This window comes from Ambystoma mexicanum, chromosome 3q, assembly GCF_040938575.1.
Source record: "Ambystoma mexicanum isolate Mex_15411 chromosome 3q, UKY_AmexF1_1, whole genome shotgun sequence".
In the NCBI taxonomy this organism is placed as follows: domain Eukaryota; kingdom Metazoa; phylum Chordata; class Amphibia; order Caudata; family Ambystomatidae; genus Ambystoma; species Ambystoma mexicanum.
Genome location: NC_090926.1, coordinates 1,286,896,065 through 1,286,917,771, shown reverse-complemented (window position 1 = coordinate 1,286,917,771; position 21,707 = coordinate 1,286,896,065).

Here is a 21,707-nt window from a genome sequence, read left to right as displayed (position 1 = left end):
GGGGTCATAGAACCCCCACCTCTGCTTCAGAGACAGCACTGGGAGCTGCCCTGTTACTGGGGTCAGAGACCCCCTCACCTCTGCTGCAGAGACAGCACTGGGAGCTGCCCTGTCACTGGGGTCAGTGAGCCCTCACCTCTGCTTCAGAGACAGCACGGGGAGATGCCCTGTCGCTGTGGTCAGAAAACCCTCATCTCTGCTTTATAGACAGCACTGGGAGCTGCCCTGTCACTGGGGTCAGAGAGCCCTCACCTCTGCTTCAGAGACAGCACTGGGAGCTTCCCTATCACTGGGGTCACAGACCCGACCCCTCAGCCCTGCTTCTGAGGCAGCACTGGTAGCTGCCCTGTCACTGGGGTCAGAGAGCCCTCAACTCTGCTGCAGAGACAGCACCGGGAGCTGCCCTGTCACTGGGGTCAGAGACCCCTCACCTCTGCTTCAGAGACAGCACTGGGAGCTGCCCTATCACTGGGGTTAGAGACCCCCCTCACCTCTACTTCAGAGACAGCACTGAGAGCTGCCCTGTCACTGGGGTTAGAGACCCCCCTCACCTCTGCTGCAGAGACAGCACTGGGATATGCCCTGTCACTGGGGTTAGAGACCCTCCTCACCTCTGCTGCAGAGACAGCACTGGGAGATGCCCTGTCACTGGGGTTAGAGACCCCCCCCACCTCTGCTGCAGAGACAGCACTGGGAGATGCCCTGTCACTGGGGTTAGAGACCCCCCTCACCTCTGCTGCTTCACTGGGGTTAGAGACCCCCCTCACCTCTGCTGCAGAGACAGCACTGGGAGATGCCCTGTCACTGGGGTCAGAGACCCCCCTCACTTCTGCTGCAGAGACAGCACTGGTAGCTGCGCTGTCACTGGGGTCCGAAAGCCCTCGCCTCTGCTGCAGAGACAGCATTGGAAGCTACCCTGTCACTGGGTCCGAGACCCCTCACCTCTGCTGCAGAGACAGCACTGGGAGCTGCCCTGTCACTGGGGTTCGAGAGCCTTCACCTCTGCTTCAGAGACAGAACTGGGAGCTGCCCTGTCACTGGGGTCAGAGGCCCCCCTCCCCTCTGCTTCAGAGACAGCACAGAGAGCTGCCCTGTCACTGGGGTCAGAGACCCCCCTCACCTCTGCTGCTGAGACAGCAGTGGGAGCTGCCCTGTCACTGGGGTCTGAGAGCCCTCGCCTCTGCTTCAGAGATAGCACTGGGAGCTTCTCTTCATTGGGGTCATAGACCCCCCACCTCTGCTTCAGAGACAGCACTGGAAGCTGCCGTGTTACTGTGGTCAGAGGGCCCTCGCCTCTGCTTCAGAGACAGCACTGGGAGTTGCTCTGTCACTGAGGTCAGAGACCCTTCACCTCTGCTACAGAGCCAGCACTGGGAGCTGCCCTGTCACTGGGGTCAGTGAGCCCTCACCTCTGCTTCAGAGACAGCACTGGGAGCTGCCCTGTCACTGTGGTCAGAGACCCTCACCTCTGCTTTATAGACAGCACTGGGAGATGTCTGTCACTGGGGTCAGAGAGCCCCCACCTCTGCTTCAGAGACTGCACTGGGAGCTGCCCTGTCACTGGGGTCAGAGACCCTCACCTCTGCTTTATTCACAGCACTGGGAGCTGACTGTCACTGGGGTCGGAGAGCCCCCACCTCTGCTTCAGAGACTGCACTGGGAGCTACCCTGTCAATGGGGTCAGAGACCCTCATCTCTGCTTCAGAGACAGCACTGGGACGCCGCCCTGACACTGGGGCCAGAGATCCCCCAGCTCTGCTCCAGAGACAGCACTGGGAGCTGCCCTGTCACTGGGGTCAGAGCGCCCTCACCTCTGCGGCAGGGACAGCGCAGGGAGCTGCCCTGTCACTGGGGTCGAGAGCCCTCACCTCTGCTGCAGAGACAGCACTGGGAGCTTCCCTGTCACTGGGGTCCGAGAGCCCCCACCTCTGCTGCAGAGACAGCTCTGGAAGATGCCCTGTCACTGGGGTCCGAGACCCCTCGTCTCTGCTGCAGAGACAGCACTGGAAGGTGCCCTGTCACTGGGGTCAGAGAGCCCTCACTTCTGATTCAGAGACAGCACTGGGAGCTTCCCTTCATTGGGGTCATAGACCCCCCAACTCTGCTTAAGAGACAGCACTGGGAGCTCCCTGTCACTGGGGTCAGAGACCCCTCACCTCTTCTTCAATCAAAGACAGCACTGGGAGCTGCCCTGTCACTGCGGTCGAGAGCCCTCACCTCTGCTGCAGAGACAGCACTGGAAGCTGCCCTGTCACTGGGGTCCGAGACCCCTCACCTCTGCTGCAGAGACAGCACTGGGAGGTGCCCTGTCACTGGGGTCAGAGACACCCCTCACCTTTGCTTCAGAGACAGCACTGAGAGCTGCCCTGTCACTGGGGTCAGAGACCCCCCCTCACCTCTTCTTCAAAGACAGCACTGGGAGCTGCTCTGTCACTGCGGTCGAGAGCCCTCACCTCTGTTGCAGAGACAGTACTGGGAGCTGCCCTGTCACTGGGGTCCAAGAGCCCTCACCTCGCTGCAGAGACAGCACTGGGAGCTGCCCTGTCACTGGGGTCCGAGACCCCTCACCTCTGCTGCAGAGACAGCACTGGGAGTTGCCCTGTCACTGGGGTCAGAGAGCCCTCGCCTCTGCTTCAGACACAGTACTGGGAGCTGCCATGTCGCTGGGGTCAGGGAGCCCTCACCTCTGATTCAGAGACAGCACTGGGAGCTTCCCTTCATTGGGTTCATAGACCTCCCCACCTCTGCTTCAGAGACAGCACTGGGAGCTGCCCTGTCACTGGGGTCAAAGACACCCCTCACCTCTGCTTCAGAGAAAGCACTGGGAGCTACCCTGTCACTGGGGTCAGAGAGCCCTCACCTCTGCTTCAGAGACAGCACTGGGAGCTTCCCTTCGTTGGGGTCATAGACCCCCCACCTCTGCTTCAGAGACAGCACTGGGAGCTGCCCTATCACTGGTGTCAGAGACCCCCCTCACCTCTGCTGCAGAGACAGCACTGGGAGCTGCCCTGTCGCTGTGGTCAGAAAACCCTCATCTCTGCTTTATAGACAGCACTGGGAGCTGCCCTGTCACTGGGGTCAGGGAGCCCTTGCCTCTGCTTCAGAGACAGCACTGGGAGCTTCCCTTCATTGTGGTCATAGACCCCCCAACTCTGATTCAGAGACAGCACTGGGAGCTCCCTGTCACTGGGGTCAGAGACCCCTCACCTCTTCTTCAAAGACAGCACTGGGAGCTGCCCTGTCACTGCGGTCGAGAGCCCTCACCTCTGCTGCAGAGACAGCACTGGAAGCTGCCCTGTCACTGGGGTCCGAGACCCCTCACCTCTGCTGCAGAGACAGCACTGGGAGGTGCCCTGTCACTGGGGTCAGAGACACCCCTCACCTCTGCTTCAGAGACAGCACTGAGAGCTGCCCTGTCACTGGGGTCAGAGACCCCCCCTCACCTCTTCTTCAAAGACAGCACTGGGAGCTGCTCTGTCACTGCGGTCGAGAGCCCTCACCTCTGCTGCAGAGACAGTACTGGGAGCTGCCCTGTCACTGCGGTCCAAGAGCCCTCACCTCGCTGCAGAGACAGCACTGGGAGCTGCCCTGTCACTGGGGTCCGAGACCCCTCACCTCTGCTGCAGAAACAGCACTGGGAGTTGCCCTGTCACTGGGGTCAGAGAGCCCTCGCCTCTGCTTCAGACACAGCACTGGGAGCTGCCCTGTCGCTGGGGTCAGGGAGCCCTCACCTCTGATTCAGAGACAGCACTGGGAGCTTCCCTTCATTGGGGTCATAGACCTCCCCACCTCTGCTTCAGAGACAGCACTGGGAGCTGCCCTGTCACTGGGGTCAAAGACACCCCTCACCTCTGCTTCAGAGAAAGCACTGGGAGCTGCCCTGTCACTGGGGTCAGAGAGCCCTCACCTCTGCTTCAGAGACAGCACTGGGAGCTTCCCTTCGTTGGGGTCATAGACCCCCCACCTCTGCTTCAAAGACAGCACTGGGAGCTGCCCTATCACTGGTGTCAGAGACCCCCCTCACCTCTGCTGCAGAGACAGCACTGGGAGCTGTCCTGTCGCTGTGGTCAGAAAACCCTCATCTCTGCTTTATAGACAGCACTGGGAGCTGCCCTGTCACTGGGGTCAGGGAGCCCTTGCCTCTGCTTCAGAGACAGCACTGGGAGCTTCCCTATGACTGGGGTCACAGACCCCTCAGCCCTGCTTCTGAGGCAGCACTGGGAGCTGCCCTGTCACTGGGGTCAGAGAGCCCTCAACTCTGCTGCAGATACAGCACCGGGAGCTGCCCTGTCACTGGGGTCAGAGACCCCTCACCTCTGCTTCAGAAACAGCATTGGGAGCTGCCCTGTCACTGGGGTCAGAGACCCCCCTCACCTCTGCTGCAGAGACAGCACTGAGAGCTGCCCTGTCACTGGGGTTAGAGACCGCCCTCACCTCTGCTTCAGAGACAGCACTGGGAGCTGCCCTGTTACTGGGGTTAGAGACCCTCCTCACCTCTGCTGCAGAGACAGCAGTGGGAGATGCCCTGTCACTGGGGTTAGAGACCCCCCTCACCTCTGCTGATTCACTGGGGTTAGAGACCCCCCTCACCTCTGCTGCAGAGACAGCACTGGGAGCTGCCCTGTCACTGGGGTCAGAGACCCCCCTCACTTCTGCTGCAGAAACAGCACTGGTAGTTGCACTGTCACTGGGGTCCGAAAGCCCTCACCTCTGCTGCAGGGACAGCACTGGAAGCTGCCCTGTCACTGGGGTCCGAGACCTCTCACCTCTGCTGCAGGGACAGCACTGGGAGATGCCCTGTCACTGGGGTCAGAAAGCCCTCACCTCTGCTGCAGAGACAGCACTGGAAGCTGCCCTGTCACTGGGGTCAGAAAGCCCTCACCTCTGCTGCAGAGACAGCACTGGGAGCTGCCCTGTCGCTGGGGTCAGAGAGCCCTCACCTCTGATTCAGAGACAGCAATGGGAGCGTCCCTTCATTGGGGTCATAGACCCCCCCACCTCTCCCTCAGAGATAGAACTGGGAGCTGCCCTGTCACTCGGATCAGAGACCCCCCTCACCTCTGCTGCAGAGACAGCAGTGGGAGCTGCCCTGTCACTGGGGACCTAGAGCCCTCGCCTCTGCTTCAGAGACAGCACTGGGAGCTTCCCTTCATTGGGGTCATAGAACCCCCACCTCTGCTTCAGAGACAGCACTGGGAGCTGCCCTGTTACTGGGGTCAGAGACCCCCCTCACCTCTGCTGCAGAGACAGCACTGGGAGCTGCCCTGTAACTGGGGTCAGTGAGCCCTCACCTCTGCTTCAGAGACAGAACTGGGAGCTGACCTGTCACTGGGGTCAGAGGCCCCCCTCCCCTCTGCTTCAGAGACAGCACAGAGAGCTGCCCTGTCACTGGGGTCAGAGACCCCCTCACCTCTGCTGCTGAGACAGCAGTGGGAGCTGCCCTGTCACTGGGGTCTGAGAGCCCTCGCCTCTGCTTCACAGACAGCACTGGGAGCTTCTCTTCATTGGGGTCATAGACCCCCCACCTCTGCTTCAGAGACAGCACTGGAAGCTGCCGTGTTACTGGGGTCAGAGGGCCCTCGCCTCTGCTTCAGAGACAGCACTGGGAGTTGCTCTGTCACTGAGGTCAGAGACCCTTCACCTCTGCTACAGAGCCAGCACTGGGAGCTGCCCTGTCACTGGGGTCAGTGAGCCCTCACCTCTGCTTCAGAGACAGCACTGGGAGCTGCCCTGTCACTGTGGTCAGAGACCCTCACCTCTGCTTTATAGACAGCACTGGGAGCTGACTGTCACTGGGGTCAGAGAGCCCCCACCTCTGCTTCAGAGACTGCACTGGGAGCTGCCCTGTCACTGGGGCCAGAGACCCTCACCTCTGCTTTATTCACAGCACTGGGAGCTGACTGTCACTGGGGTCAGAGTGCCCCCACCTCTGCTTCAGAGACTGCACTGGGAGCTACCCTGTCACTGGGGTCAGAGACCCTCATCTCTGCTTCAGAGACAGCACTGGGACGCCGCCCTGACACTGGGGCCAGAGATCCCCCAGCTCTGCTCCAGAGACAGCACTGGGAGCTGCCCTGTCACTGGGGTCAGAGCGCCCTCACCTCTGCGGCAGGGACAGCGCAGGGAGCTGCCCTGTCACTGGGGTCGAGAGCCCTCACCTCTGCTGCAGAGACAGCACTGGGAGCATCCCTTCATTGGGGTCATAGACCACCCAACTCTGCTTCAGAGACAGCACTGGGAGCTCCCTGTCACTGGGGTCAGAGACCCCTCACCTCTTCTTCAAAGACAGCACTGGGAGCTGCCCTGTCACTGCGGTCGAGAGCCCTCACCTCTGCTGCAGAGACAGCACTGGAAGCTGCCCTGTCACTGGGGTCCGAGACCCCTCACCTCTGCTGCAGAGACAGCACTGGGAGGTGCCCTGTCACTGGGGTCAGAGACACCCCTCACCTCTGCTTCAGAGACAGCACTGAGAGCTGCCCTGTCACTGGGGTCAGAGACCCCCCCTCACCTCTTCTTCAAAGACAGCACTGGGAGCTGCTCTGTCACTGCGGTCGAGAGCCCTCACCTCTGTTGCAGAGACAGTACTGGGAGCTGCCCTGTCAATGGGGTCCAAGAGCCCTCACCTCGCTGCAGAGACAGCACTGGGAGCTGCCCTGTCACTGGGGTCCGAGACCCCTCACCTCTGCTGCAGAGACAGCACTGGGAGTTGCCCTGTCACTGGGGTCAGAGAACCCTCGCCTCTGCTTCAGACACAGCACTGGGAGCTGCCCTGTCGCTGGGGTCAGGGAGCCCTCACCTCTGATTCAGAGACAGCACTGGGAGCTTCCCTTCATTGGGGTCATAGACCTCCCCACCTCTGCTTCAGAGACAGCACTGGGAGCTGCCCTGTCACTGGGGTCAAAGACACCCCTCACCTCTGCTTCAGAGAAAGCACTGGGAGCTGCCCTGTCACTGGGGTCAGAGAGCCCTCACCTCTGCTTCAGAGACAGCACTGGGAGCTTCCCTTCGTTGGGGTCATAGACCCCCACCTCTGCTTCAGAGACAGCACTGGGAGCTGCCCTATCACTGGTGTCAGAGACCCCCCTCACCTCTGCTGCAGAGACAGCACTGGGAGCTGCCCTGTCGCTGTGGTCAGAAAACCCTCATCTCTGCTTTATAGACAGCACTGGGAGCTGCCCTGTCACTTGGGTCAGGGAGCCCTTGCCTCTGCTTCAGAGACAGCACTGGGAGCTTCCCTTCATTGGGGTCATAGACCCCCCAACTCTGCTTCAGAGACAGCACTGGGAGCTCCCTGTCACTGGGGTCAGAGACCCCTCACCTCTTCTTCAAAGACAGCACTGGGAGCTGCCCTGTCACTGCGGTCGAGAGCCCTCACCTCTGCTGCAGAGACAGCACTGGAAGCTGCCCTGTCACTGGGGTCCGAGACCCCTCACCTCTGCTGCAGAGACAGCACTGGGAGGTGCCCTGTCACTGGGGTCAGAGACACCCCTCACCTCTGCTTCAGAGACAGCACTGAGAGCTGCCCTGTCACTGGGGTCAGAGACCCCCCCTCACCTCTTCTTCAAAGACAGCACTGGGAGCTGCTCTGTCACTGCGGTCGAGAGCCCTCACCTCTGCTGCAGAGACAGTACTGGGAGCTGCCCTGTCACTGGGGTCCAAGAGCCCTCACCTCGCTGCAGAGACAGCACTGGGAGCTGCCCTGTCACTGGGGTCCGAGACCCCTCACCTCTGCTGCAGAGACAGCACTGGGAGTTGCCCTGTCACTGGGGTCAGAGAGCCCTCGCCTCTGCTTCAGACACAGCACTGGGAGCTGCCCTGTCGCTGGGGTCAGGGAGCCCTCACCTCTGATTCAGAGACAGCACTGGGAGCTTCCCTTCATTGGGGTCATAGACCTCCCCACCTCTGCTTCAGAGACAGCACTGGGAGCTGCCCTGTCACTGGGGTCAAAGACACCCCTCACCTCTGCTTCAGAGAAAGCACTGGGAGCTGCCCTGTCACTGGGGTCAGGGAGCCCTTGCCTCTGCTTCAGAGACAGCACTGGGAGCTTCCCTATGACTGGGGTCACAGACCCCTCAGCCCTGCTTCTGAGGCAGCACTGGGAGCTGCCCTGTCACTGGGGTCAGAGAGCCCTCAACTCTGCTGCAGATACAGCACCGGGAGCTGCCCTGTCACTGGGGTCAGAGACCCCTCACCTCTGCTTCAGAAACAGCATTGGGAGCTGCCCTGTCACTGGGGTCAGAGACCCCCCTCACCTCTGCTGCAGAGACAGCACTGAGAGCTGCCCTGTCACTGGGGTTAGAGACCGCCCTCACCTCTGCTTCAGAGACAGCACTGGGAGCTGCCCTGTTACTGGGGTTAGAGACCCTCCTCACCTCTGCTGCAGAGACAGCAGTGGGAGATGCCCTGTCACTGGGGTTAGAGACCCCCCTCACCTCTGCTGATTAACTGGGGTTAGAGACCCCCCTCACCTCTGCTGCAGAGACAGCACTGGGAGCTGCCCTGTCACTGGGGTCAGAGACCCCCCTCACCTCTGCTGCAGAAACAGCACTGGTAGCTGCACTGTCACTGGGGTCCGAAAGCCCTCACCTCTGCTGCAGGGACAGCACTGGAAGCTGCCCTGTCACTGGGGTCCGAGACCCCTCACCTCTGCTGCAGAGACAGCACTGGGAGATGCCCTGTCACTGGGGTCAGAAAGCCCTCACCTCTGCTGCAGAGACAGCACTGGAAGCTGCCCTGTCACTGGGGTCAGAAAGCCCTCACCTCTGCTGCAGAGACAGCACTGGGAGCTGCCCTGTCGCTGGGGTCAGAGAGCCCTCACCTCTGATTCAGAGACAGCAATGGGAGCGTCCCTTCATTGGGGTCATAGACCCCCCCACCTCTCCCTCAGAGATAGAACTGGGAGCTGCCCTGTCACTCGGATCAGAGACCCCCCTCACCTCTGCTGCAGAGACAGCAGTGGGAGCTGCCCTGTCACTGGGGACCTAGAGCCCTCGCCTCTGCTTCAGAGACAGCACTGGGAGCTTCCCTTCATTGGGGTCATAGAACCCCCACCTCTGCTTCAGAGACAGCACTGGGAGCTGCCCTGTTACTGGGGTCAGAGACCCCCCTCACCTCTGCTGCAGAGACAGCACTGGGAGCTGCCCTGTAACTGGGGTCAGTGAGCCCTCACCTCTGCTTCAGAGACAGCACTGGGAGCTGCCCTGTCGCTGTGGTCAGAGAACCCTCATCTCTCTTTTATAGACAGCACTGGGAGCTGCCCTGTTACTGGGGTCAGAGACCCCCCTCACTTCTGCTGCAGAGACAGCACTGGGAGCTGCCCTGTCACTGGGGGTCAGCGAGCCCTCCCCTCTGCTTCAGAGACAGCACTGGGATTTGCCCTGTCACTGGGATCAGAGACCCCTCACCTCTGCTACAGAGACACACTGGGAGCTGCCCTGTCAATGGGGTCGGTGAGCCCTCACCTCTGCTGCAGAGACAGCCCTGGAAGCTGCCCTGTCACTGGGGTCCAAGACCCCTCGCCTCTGCTGCAGAGACAGCACTGGGAGGTGCCATGTCACTGGGGTCAGAGAGCCCTCGCCTCTGCTGCAGAGACAGCTCTGGAAGCTGCCCTGTTACTGGGGTCCGAGACCCCTCGTCTCTGCTGCAGAGACAGCACTGGGAGGTGCCCTGTCAAAGGGGTCAGAGAGCCCTCACCTCTGCTTCACACACAGCACTGGGAGATGCCCTGTCGCTGGGGTCAGAGAGCCCTCACCTCTGCTGCAGAGACATCACTGGGAGCTGCCCTGTCACTGGGGTTAGAGAGCCTTCACCTCTGCTTCAGAGACAGAACTGGGAGCTGACCTGTCACTGGGGTCAGAGGCCCCCCTCCCCTCTGCTTCAGAGACAGCACAGAGAGCTGCCCTGTCACTGGGGTCAGAGACCCCCTCACCTCTGCTGCTGAGACAGCAGTGGGAGCTGCCCTGTCACTGGGGTCTGAGAGCCCTCGCCTCTGCTTCACAGACAGCACTGGGAGCTTCTCTTCATTGTGGTCATAGACCCCCCACCTCTGCTTCAGAGACAGCACTGGAAGCTGCCGTGTTACTGGGGTCAGAGGGCCCTCGCCTCTGCTTCAGAGACAGCACTGGGAGTTGCTCTGTCACTGAGGTCAGAGACCCTTCACCTCTGCTACAGAGCCAGCACTGGGAGCTGCCCTGTCACTGGGGTCAGTGAGCCCTCACCTCTGCTTCAGAGACAGCACTGGGAGCTGCCCTGTCACTGTGGTCAGAGACCCTCACCTCTGCTTTATAGACAGCACTGGGAGCTGACTGTCACTGGGGTCAGAGAGCCCCCACCTCTGCTTCAGAGACTGCACTGGGAGCTGCCCTGTCACTGGGGCCAGAGACCCTCACCTCTGCTTTATTCACAGCACTGGGAGCTGACTGTCACTGGGGTCAGAGTGCCCCCACCTCTGCTTCAGAGACTGCACTGGGAGCTACCCTGTCACTGGGGTCAGAGACCCTCATCTCTGCTTCAGAGACAGCACTGGGACGCCGCCCTGACACTGGGGCCAGAGATCCCCCAGCTCTGCTCCAGAGACAGCACTGGGAGCTGCCCTGTCACTGGGGTCAGAGCGCCCTCACCTCTGCGGCAGGGACAGCGCAGGGAGCTGCCCTGTCACTGGGATCGAGAGCCCTCACCTCTGCTGCAGAGACAGCACTGGGAGCTTCCCTGTCACTGGGGTCCGAGAGCCCCCACCTCTGCTGCAGAGACAGCTCTGGAAGCTGCCCTGTCACTGGGGTCCGAGACCCCTCGTCTCTGCTGCAGAGACAGCACTGGAAGGTGCCCTGTCACTGGGGTCAGAGTGCCCTCACCTCTGATTCAGAGACAGCACTGGGAGCTTCCCTTCATTGGGGTCATAGACCACCCAACTCTGCTTCAGAGAGAGCACTGGGAGCTCCCTGTCACTGGGGTCAGAGACCCCTCACCTCTTTTTCAAAGACAGCACTGGGAGCTGCCCTGTCACTGCGGTCTGTTGCCAGGCACTCGAGAGTTAATGAGTGCAGCCCCCGCCGTTGGGGAGGCGGAGTTATTGTATTGGGGAGCGGGAAGGAGAAACGGGGAGTTCTGGGTAAGGCGCGAAGGCGCCAGTTCCTGTTAGAGATTAGATGAATAAAGAAGTTGTTACATCCACTCCGTGTGCGCGTCCTCCTTACTGGCCCTTCTGAGAGGGTAACACTGGCGACGAGGTCTTCCAGTGCGCACCGCGGAGTCCTCCTCCTCCTTGGCAATCCGCCACGCTCGTGCTCGGCAGGCCTACCGGCTCCTCCGCCGCATGCACCTCCTCCTGCTCCTTCGGTGGCCGCACACGTGCCACCACCTTCATCTTTCCGCTACATCGGGGATTTTTACCACGTGCACTCCGGCAACTGAAGTACGCCACGGCCTGACTCATCTCCTCCCGACGAGCTACCGTCGCACATCGCCATGAGCAGAAGGGGCTCCACCTCAGGGTCCGGGCCCAGCTCACCTCAACTGCCCCGTGCGACGCAACCGATTCAACTACGCCTACCCCCACCTTTCACCATGACCCCACAGTCCACAAAAGGGCCGCGATGGACTGACTGGATGGAAGATTTTCAACACTACGTACGGGGGTCCGGCGATGGCGAATCGCCCAACATCAGGGACATTTTCCTCAACCTGGTGGGGGGAGAGATCAAAACCGTGGTGAAAACGATTCCCGCTGCAGAACAAAACACCTTCAAGAACTTGATTAAGGCGCTAGACAAGCTCCTCATAATTGAAGTCAACCGTGACTATGAACGCTACTTATTCAACAAGTGCACCCAAATGCCACAAGAGACGGTAGATGAGTTCATCACCCGCCTTCGGGTAAAAGGAGCGAACTGTCAATTTGACGCGTATTCACTGGAAGAAGCCATTAGACTGAGGGTCATCGAAGGGTGCCTGTCTCCGGCCCTCAAGAAACAGCTCCTGAAGAAACCTCTCACTATCCAAGAGGTGAGTGAACTAGCCCGCATTCACGAGAGGGTGGATGCCCAGGCCACATCCATGTGCAATCCGGCCCACCCCAAATTGGACACTGCTGAAACCGTCGCGGCGCTGCAGCCATCCCGCCCGGGAGATAGAGGCTCATACCCGTACAGGACGCAGCCCATGCAAGCTCCTCGTCTACAGCGGCAGTGTTATCGATGTGGGATGTCGTTCCCCCATGCCGGAGCGTGTCCAGCGCTATCACAACGATGCTCGAATTGCGGGAGAGAGGGCCACTTCCAGTCCGTATGCCGGGAGGGCATACCATTCCCGCCGGTGAGACCCCTCACACAGGCCAGGATGCCTTTCCGTCCGCCGTCCCCACAATACCACCAGCCCAGATTCGGCCAACCAGGAGGGGGACAGAGGCGGTACATCAGAGCCATCGATGAGTATCAAACCCAAGGTTACCCGATGCAATCTGAACAACCGGATCAGCCACAAGCTCTCACCGACGAATATGACCACCCCCCGATAGACTTCAGATATGGGTCTGCCTACCATGACGTGCAAGATGCGGCATACGATCCGCCATACGACATGTATGACCAGGACGAATTCGTCAACCTGATACAGGACACCGAAGAAGCCAGAGAGGCCCCCAAAATCCCTGTCAAGATGGGCAATCAACAGTTCCTTTTCATGATCGACTCAGGCGCCACCGTCAACATCATGGGTGAACAGGACTACGCCAAAATTCTGAACCCACCAGCACTGGAGGCCCCCCGTTCCAGAATTTTCCAGTGGGGTGCCGCAACGCCCCTACAGGCTGTGGGATGTTTCACACAACGCTTCCTCCTGAACGGCCGGCAGATCGACACGACTATCCACGTCATCCGGTCGCTCACCAAAAGCCGATGCCTCCTCAGTTACCACACGGCATCTCGTCTGGGACTAATCGAAATCCATGTGAGAGCGGGAGACGTCATTGCCGCAACCTCGGACAGCCTGAGCTCGAGAGACTCAGTCGGCACTGTCATGTGCCATCAACCGCAAAATGTGATCACACAGGCCGACGTTGCGAGTGGTTTCCCGAAGCTGTGCAAAGGCCTGGGCAAGCTCAAGGCCCCCCCCATCCGGCTACACATCGACCCTTCGGTGACCCCCGTCCCGCAACACCCTCGGAGAGTTGGATTTCACCTACAGACGGCAGTGTCGGAGGCACTTCACCAACTGCTCTCCGACGGTATCATCGAACCAGCCACCGGGCCGACGCCGTGGGTGTCACCACTTGTGATCGTGCCCAAGGAAGGGGGCAAGATACGTCTGTGCGTTGACATGAGGGTGGCAAACACCGCCATCCAACGGGAGAGACATCCAGGACCGTGCATCGAGGACATGATCGTCCAACTGAACAACGCCCAGATGTTCTCCAAGCTCGACCTCAATCAAGGTTACCATCAGTTGGAGCTGCATCCGGAGTCCAGACCCATCACCACATTCGCCACCCACGATGGCCTCTACAGATACCGGCGGCTGAACTTTGGGATCTCGTCCGCCGCAGAAATTTTTCAGGAGGCCATCCGGCAGGTAATCAGACCCATCAAAGGCACCCTAAATTACAGCGACGATATCCTCGTGTTCGGATCGACGAAAGAGGCCCACGACCGAGCCCTCCTTGCCACGTGCACGGCACTCCAAGATGCGGGTCTCACCCTCAACATCTCCAAATGCAGATTCAGTAAATCGAAGCTGAAATTCTTCGGTCACATCTTCTCCCGTGAAGGGATGCTCCCGGACCCTGACAAGGTCGACACCATTACCAACCTGAGCGAGCCGCGGCAAGTGGCCGAAGTCCGTTCGTTCCTCGGCATGGCGGGGTATTGTGCCAGATACATACCCCACTACGCGTCCCTCACGGATCCACTACGTAAACTCCTGCAAAAGGAAGCAGCCTTCGAGTGGACCCCCGCGTGTCGTGCGGCATTCTCTGACATCAAGCGTGCCCTGGCGGAGGCACACCGATTGGCGTACTTCAACCCGTCATGGCACACCGAAATTGTCGTGGATGCTAGCCCGGTGGGCCTCGGCGCCATCTTGGCCCAGACCAGCGGGGAGGACATTCACCCACGACATGTGATCGCATATGCGAGCAGGGCGCTGTCCGCCCCGGAACTTGCCTACTCCCAGGCGGAAAAGGAGAGTTTGGCAGCTGTATGGGCCTGCGAACATTTCCACAATTTCGTCATTGGCAAAAAGTTTACGCTCATCACTGATCACCAGGCCCTGTTGTCCATGTTTGGGAACCCTCACACCAAGATGCCCCCTAGGATCGAGAGGTGGGGCATCCGCCTGCAAGAATACAACTATGACATAGTACACCGCCCCGGGGGTGACCTCAACCCCGCTGACTACTTGTCACGACACCCCGTCGGGGCGCCAGTGACCTGGGAGGGTGACGTCGCCTACGTACAGTTCATCTCCACCAACTCACTGCCACCCGCGATGTCCCTCGAGAGAGTTGCAGCCGCATCGGCGGCCGACCCGACCATGGCCCTCGCCATCAGCCTCACCTCCGCCAACAAATGGCACGACCACCGCAGAGCGACGCTGGCGCACCCGGGGGTATGCAAACAGGAAATTGAGCGGCTGGCCAGGATACACAGGGAGCTGGCTGTGAAGGACAACGACATCCTCCTCAGAGGGTGCAAGATCGTCATCCCCACCACGCTACGGAACGAGGTCGTGCACATAGCACATGAGGGCCACAGGGGCGAGGACAACACAAAGAAACAGCTGAGGTGCCATGTCTGGTTCCCCTTCCTGGACACGGCAGTAGAAGAATGGGTGAGAAACTGCCATGCATGTCAGTGCACTGCCCCTCCAGAACACCCTCCCCCGCTACAATATACACAGATTCCAGAACGCCCGTGGGAGCGCGTAGCAATGGATTTTTACGGGCCGACGGAAGCTGGCGATTACCTCCTGCTTCTCATAGACGAGCACTCAAGGTTCCCGATAGTCAAATCCGTCACCACCACTGCATTCCCACAGGTAGCGGCGGTGATAGAAGAGGCATTCAGCGAGTGGGGGATCCCGAAGATGGTCAAATCTGACAATGGACCGCCATTCTGTGGCCACGAATTCAGGACACTAGCAGAACACCTAGGGTTTAAACACATGAAGGTGACCCCTCGCCACCCACAAGCGAATGGCATGGCCGAACGCTTCATGGCGTCCATCAAAAAAACACGACAAAGAGCCATGCTGGAGGCAGTCGACCCTCACCAGGCGTTGTGCCGACTCTTAAGGGATTATAGAAACACCCCACACGAAGCCACGAACAAGACGCCTGCTGAACTAATGCTTCGATACAAGGTGAGAACCCGCATACCTCACAACTTGTCACCGGAAGAACCGCCTGACATAGAGGTGCTCCAAAAGGATGCAGAGGTAAAAGAAAAAGCGAGATGGGACACTGACTCACGCCGCCATGCGACGTTGCCAGACTTCCACGTAGGGGACGAAGTGCTCGTACAACAACCAACCGTCAGGAAGACAGATCCGCGGTTTGCCCCAAGCCCCATGAGGGTAACCGCAGTCAACGGCACTATGGTGACAGCGGAGGACCAACATCGAGCTGTCACCAGGAACTGTCAACACTTCAAACACTACAACAGACGAGAGGGATCAGGAGGGCCCCAAAGGTCTGTCTCTCCAGAACCTCGAGAGCCGCGGGATGACCCGTGGATTCCCCCGGGAAGAGACCCGGACGAGCCGAGTCAGGAAGAAGGTGCCCCGGAAACCCCGGGACCAAGCGCCCTTGACGAGAGGCCTCGGAGAGTCGTCAAGAAGCCGGTGAGACTAGTTGAAGAGTGTTGACTCTGATGTTTGGACATATTGTTCGGGGGTGGTGTTGCCAGGCACTCGAGAGTTAATGAGTGCAGCCCCCGCCGTTGGGGAGGCAGAGTTATTGTATTGGGGAGCGGGAAGGAGAAACGGGGAGTTCTGGGTAAGGCGCGAAGGCGCCAGTTCCTGTTAGAGATTAGATGAATAAAGAAGTTGTTACATCCACTCCGTGTGCGCGTCCTCCTTACTGGCCCTTCTGAGAGGGTAACACGGTCGAGAGCCCTCACCTCTGCTGCAGAGACAGCACTGGAAGCTGCCCTGTCACTGGGGTCCGAGACCCCTCACCTCTGCTGCAGAGACAGCACTGGGAGGTGCCCTGTCACTGGGGTCAGAGACACCCCTCACCTCTGCTTCAGAGACAGCACTGAGAGCTGCCCTGTCACTGGGGTCAGAGACCCCCCCTCACCTCTTCTTCAAAGACAGCACTGGGAGCTGCTCTGTCACTGCGGTCGAGAGCCCTCACCTCTGTTGCAGAGACAGTACTGGGAGCTGCCCTGTCAATGGGGTCCAAGAGCCCTCACCTCGCTGCAGAGACAGCACTGGGAGCTGCCCTGTCACTGGGGTCCGAGACCCCTCACCTCTGCTGCAGAGACAGCACTGGGAGTTGCCCTGTCACTGGGGTCAGAGAACCCTCGCCTCTGCTTCAGACACAGCACTGGGAGCTGCCCTGTCGCTGGGGTCAGGGAGCCCTCACCTCTGATTCAGAGACAGCACTGGGAGCTTCCCTTCATTGGGGTCATAGACCTCCCCACCTCTGCTTCAGAGACAGCACTGGGAGCTGCCCTGTCACTGGGGTCAAAGACACCCCTCACCTCTGCTTCAGAGAAAGCACTGGGAGCTGCCCTGTCACTGGGGTCAGAGAGCCCTCACCTCTGCTTCAGAGACAGCACTGGGAGCTTCCCTTCGTTGGGGTCATAGACCCCCCACCTCTGCTTCAGAGACAGCACTGGGAGCTGCCCTATCACTGGTGTCAGAGACCCCCCTCACCTCTGCTGCAGAGACAGCACTGGGAGCTGCCCTGTCGCTGTGGTCAGAAAACCCTCATCTCTGCTTTATAGACAGCACTGGGAGCTGCCCTGTCACTGGGGTCAGGGAGCCCTTGCCTCTGCTTCAGAGACAGCACTGGGAGCTTCCCTTCATTGGGGTCATAGACCCCCCAACTCTGCTTCAGAGACAGCACTGGGAGCTCCCTGTCACTGGGGTCAGAGACCCCTCACCTCTTCTTCAAAGACAGCACTGGGAGCTGCCCTGTCACTGCGGTCGAGAGCCCTCACCTCTGCTGCAGAGACAGCACTGGAAGCTGCCCTGTCACTGGGGTCCGAGACCCCTCACCTCTGCTGCAGAGACAGCACTGGGAGGTGCCCTGTCACTGGGGTCAGAGACACCCCTCACCTCTGCTTCAGAGACAGCACTGAGAGCTGCCCTGTCACTGGGGTCAGAGACCCCCCCTCACCTCTTCTTCAAAGACAGCACTGGGAGCTGCTCTGTCACTGCGGTCGAGAGCCCTCACCTCTGCTGCAGAGACAGTACTGGGAGCTGCCCTGTCACTGGGGTCCAAGAGCCCTCACCTCGCTGCAGAGACAGCACTGGGAGCTGCCCTGTCACTGGGGTCCGAGACCCCTCACCTCTGCTGCAGAGACAGCACTGGGAGTTGCCCTGTCACTGGGGTCAGAGAGCCCTCGCCTCTGCTTCAGACACAGCACTGGGAGCTGCCCTGTCGCTGGGGTCAGGGAGCCCTCACCTCTGATTCAGAGACAGCACTGGGAGCTTCCCTTCATTGGGGTCATAGACCTCCCCACCTCTGCTTCAGAGACAGCACTGGGAGCTGCCCTGTCACTGGGGTCAAAGACACCCCTCACCTCTGCTTCAGAGAAAGCACTGGGAGCTGCCCTGTCACTGGGGTCAGAGAGCCCTCACCTCTGCTTCAGAGACAGCACTGGGAGCTTCCCTTCGTTGGGGTCATAGATCCCCCACCTGTGCTTCAGAGACAGCACTGGGAGCTGCCCTATCACTGGTGTCAGAGACCCCCCTCACCTCTGCTGCAGAGACAGCACTGGGAGCTGCCCTGTCGCTGTGGTCAGAAAACCCTCATCTCTGCTTTATAGACAGCACTGGGAGCTGCCCTGTCACTGGGGTCAGGGAGCCCTTGCCTCTGCTTCAGAGACAGCACTGGGAGCTTCCCTATCACTGGGGTCATAGACCCCTCAGCCCTGCTTCTGAGGCAGCACTGGGAGCTGCCCTGTCACTGGGGTCAGAGAGCCCTCAACTCTGCTGCAGATACAGCACCGGGAGCTGCCCTGTCACTGGGGTCAGAGACCCCTCACCTCTGCTTCAGAAACAGCATTGGGAGCTGCCTTGTCACTGGGGTCAGAGACCCCCCTCACCTCTGCTGCAGAGACAGCACTGAGAGCTGCCCTGTCACTGGGGTTAGAGACCGCCCTCACCTCTGCTTCAGAGACAGCACTGGGAGCTGCCCTGTCACTGGGGTTAGAGACCCTCCTCACCTCTGCTGCAGAGACAGCAGTGGAAGCTGCCCTGTCACTGGGGTCAGAGACCCCCCTCACCTCTGCTGCAGAGGCAGCACTGGGAGCTGCCCTGTCACTGGGGTCAGAGAGCCCTCACCTCTGCTTCACACACAGCACTGGCTGCTGCCCTGTCACTGGGGTCAGAGAGCCCTCACCTCTGCTTCAGAGAAAGCACTGGGAGCTTCCCTTCATTGGGGTCATAGCCCCCCACCTTTGCTTCAGAGACAGCACTGGGAGCTGCCCTATCACTGGTGTCAGAGACCCCCTTAACCTCTGCTGCAGAGACAGCACTGGGAGCTGCCCTGTCACTGGGGTCGGTGAGCCCTCACCTCTGCTTCAGAGACAGCACTGGGAGCTGCCCTGCCGCTGTGGTCAGAAAACCCTAATCTCTGCTTTATAGACAGCACTGGGAGCTGCCCTGTCACTGGGGTCAGAGAGCCCTCGCCTCTGCTTCAGAGACAGCACTGGGAGCTTCCCTATCACTGGGGTCACAAACCCCTCAGCCCTGCTTCTGGGGCAACACTGGGAGCTGCCCTTTCACTGTGGTCAGAGAGCCCTCAACTCTGCTGCAGAGACAGCACCGGGAGCTGCCCTGTCACTGGGGTCAGAGACCCCTCACCTCTGCTTCAGAGACAGCACTGGGAGCTGCCCTGTCACTGGGGTTAGAGACCCCCCTCACCTCTGCTTCAGAGACAGCACTGGGAGATGCCCTGTCACTGGGGTTAGAGACCCCCCTCACCTCTGCTGCAGAGACAGCACTGGGAGATGCCCTGTCACTGGGGTTAGAGCCCCCCTCACCTCTGCTGCTTCACTGGGGTTTCTGCTGCAGAGACAGCACTGGGAGATGCCCTGTCACTGGGGTCAGAGACCCCCCTCACCTCTGCTGCAGAGACAGCACTGAGAGCTGCCCTGTCACTGGGGTTAGAGACCCCCCTCACCTCTGCTGCAGAGACAGCACTGGGAGCTGCCCTGTCACTGGGGTTAGAGACCCCCCTCACCTCTGCTTCAGAGACAGCACTGGGAGCTGCCCAGTCACTGGGGTTAGAGACCCCCCTAACCACTGCTTCAGAGACAGCACTGGGAGATGCCCTATCACTGGGTTTAGAGACCCCCCTCACCTCTGCTGCAGAGACAGCACTGGGAGCTGCCTGTCACTGGGGTTAGAGACCCCCCTCAACTCTGTTTCACAGACAGCACTGGGAGCTGCCCTGTCACTGGGGTTAGAGACCCCCCTCACCTCTGCTACAGAGGCAGCACTGGGAGCTGCCCTCCCTCACCTCTGCTGCTAGTGACCCCCCTCACCTCTGCTGCAGAGGCAGCACTGGGAGCTGCCCTGTCACTGGGGTTAGAGGCCCCCCTCACCTCTGCTGCAGAGAGAGCACTGGGAGCTGCCCTGTCACTGGGGTTAGAGGCCCCCCTCACCTCTGCTGCAGAGAAAGCACTGGGAGCTGCCCTGTCACTGGGGTTAGAGACCCCCCTCACCTCTGCTTCAGAGACAGCACTGGGAGCTGCCCTGTCACTGGGGTTAGAGACCCACCTCACCTATGCTGCAGAGACAGCACTGAGAGCTGCCCTGTCACTGGGGTTAGAGACCCCCCTCACCTCTGCTTCAGAGACAGCACTGGGAGCTGCCCTGTCACTGGGGTTAGAGACCCCCCCCACCTCTGCTTCAGAGACAGCACTGGGAGCTGACCTGTCACTGGGGTCAGCGAGCCCTCACCTCTGCTGCAGAGACAGCTCTGGGAGCTTCCCTGTCAATGGGGTTACAGATCGCCCACCTCTGCTTCAGAGACAGCACTGGGAGCTGCCCTGTCACTGGGGTCCGAGAGCCCTCACCTCTGCTGCAGAGACAGCGCTGGGAGCTTCCCTGTCACTGGGGTTAGAGACCCCGCTCAACTCTGCTGCAGAGACAGCACTGAGAGCTGCCCTGTCACTGGGGTTAGAGACCCCCCTCACCTCTGCTACAGAGGCAGCACTGGGAGCTGCCCTCCCTCACCTCTGCTGCTAGTGACCCCCCTCACCTCTGCTGCAGAGGCAGCACTGGGAGCTGCCCTGTCACTGGGGTTAGAGGCCCCCCTCACCTCTGCTGCAGAGAGAGCACTGGGAGCTGCCCTGTCACTGGGGTTAGAGGCCCCCCTCACCTCTGCTGCAGAGACAGCACTGGGAGCTGCCCTGTCACTGGGGTTAGAGACCCCCCTCACCTCTGCTTCAGAGACAGCACTGGGAGCTGCCCTGTCACTGGGGTTAGAGACCCACCTCACCTATGCTGCAGAGACAGCACTGGGAGTTGCCCTGTCACTGGGGTTAGAGACCCCCCCACCTCTGCTTCAGAGACAGCACTGGGAGCTGACCTGTCACTGGGGTCAGCGAGCCCTCACCTCTGCTGCAGAGACAGCTCTGGGAGCATCCCTGTCAATGGGGTTACAGATTGCCCACCTCTGCTTCAGAGACAGCACTGGGAGCTGCCCTGTCACTGGGGTCCGAGAGCCCTCACCTCTGCTGCAGAGACAGCGCTGGGAGCTTCCCTGTCACTGGGGTTAGAGACCCCCCTCACCTCTGCTGCAGAGACAGCACTGAGAGCTGCCCTGTCACTGGGGTTAGAGACCCCCCTCACCTCTGCTGCAGAGACAGCACTGGGAGCTGCCCTGTCACTGGGGTTAGAGACCCCCATTAACTCTGTTTCAGAGACAGCACGGGGAGCTGCCCTGTCACTGGGGTTACAGACCCCCCTCACCTCTGCTGCAGAGACAGCACTGAGAGCTTCCCTGTCACTGGGGTTAGAGACCCCCCTCACCTCTGCTACAGAGGCAGCACTGGGAGCTGCCCTCCCTCACCTCTGCTGCTAGTGACCCCCCCTCACCTCTGCTGCAGAGGCAGCACTGGGAGCTGCCCTGTCACTGGGGTTAGAGGCCCCCCTCACCTCTGCTGCAGAGAAAGCACTGGGAGCTGCCCTGTCACTGGGGTTAGAGGCCCCCCTCACCTCTGCTGCAGAGACAGCACTGGGAGCTGCCCTGTCACTGGGATTAGAGACCCCCCTCACCTCTGCTTCAAAGACAGAACTGGGAGCTGCCCTGTCACTGGGGTTAGAGACCCACCTGACCTATGCTGCAGAGACAGCACTGAGAGCTGCCCTGTCACTGGGGTTAGAGACCCCCCTCACCTCTGCTTCAGAGACAGCACTGGGAGCTGCCCTGTCACTGGGGTTAGCGACCCCCCACCACTGCTTCAGAGACAGCACTGGGAGCTGACCCGTCACTGGGGTCAGCGAGCCCTCACCTCTGCTGCAGAGACAGCTCTGGG